This window comes from Limulus polyphemus, unplaced genomic scaffold, assembly GCF_000517525.1.
Source record: "Limulus polyphemus unplaced genomic scaffold, Limulus_polyphemus-2.1.2 Scaffold2969, whole genome shotgun sequence".
Taxonomy (NCBI): Eukaryota; Metazoa; Arthropoda; class Merostomata; order Xiphosura; family Limulidae; genus Limulus; species Limulus polyphemus.
This window is the reverse complement of record NW_013668579.1, coordinates 89,854-90,949: the sequence shown is the minus strand read 5'-3', so window position 1 is coordinate 90,949 and position 1,096 is coordinate 89,854. Positions and strand designations below refer to the sequence as shown.

Below are 1,096 nucleotides of genomic sequence, written 5' to 3'. Positions count from 1 at the left end.
CTAACGAACGGAGACGTAAGAATAAGGTTGTTAAAAATTAGTATTAACGCTAAGCGTGTTCTTCAGAAATTTAATTACATAACGCTGGGTTATTATTTACTTATGATTATATAATTTATTCCCTTAAATTTAAATAGACACGCTCAAACTTGGGATTACACAAAAAACGACCAAGAAAAAATGGAACAATATGCCAGGTTCAGAAAGTTTGCTTGTACTTGTAAGGGAATATCCTTAAACAGCTCCTATCGTACCTCATACGAATAACATTTCACTCAGCTTTGCACAAATTCCTTTATTATTACTTTTGGTTTGTAAGTTTTTAAGAAATCAAGTATGATGTCATATGTCAGTAAATAATCCTACATATACGGTTGGATAACAGCTAGTTTAATCAAACTTCAGAACATGATGCCACATTTATATACAGCAACAAAAAATATGTTGATATACTCACGAAACATTGATATCCTTTCATATCATGGCGCATTGTATAAGTGAAGAGGACGCCATTTTCTTCCCAGTTTCCAATACAACGATAAACACGTTCTGCAAGATAAAGAAAGCGAGTGTCAAAGTTTGTCAATAATAATAATTTCGCGGGATTAGGGGGATGTTGGTTACATCTTATTATTAAATGACAATTCCCTTTTAACAATTTTATTCACGTACAGAGTATACTAAAAGCAGCATCTTATTACAACGTATTTAACGTGCATTAAAATATAATTAAGTTAGGATATTAACACGGTAATATATTTCCAAAATTAATTTCATATAAACACACCAAACTTTCTCATGAAGTGTCTAGTGTTATTACATTTTATTAAATAATTACACGTGTAAGTTATTCTACTATAACAAAAATGCTTATATTAAGCTAGTTATCAATCAATGTATTCAATAAAAACTGGTTTCACATTTTTTGGTAAACATTTTTTTTTTATATATAATATAACATAACGTTTTGGGACAATATAGAACCTATTGGTCCATCTCGGCTGTCCCATCCTCTAACTAAACTAAAACTATTAATAAATAACTTTTTAGAAAAAACTTAAAGCCAGCCTTTTTCATTCGTATACTTATCTAGCTT

The 1,096-nt window shown here is 29.7% G+C and overlaps 1 pseudogene; it reads right to left on the bottom strand.

Moving 5' to 3' along the window:
• The window catches only part of LOC106468335, a 58,936-nt pseudogene that overhangs the window by 5,907 nt on the left and 51,933 nt on the right, over positions 1–1,096 (bottom strand).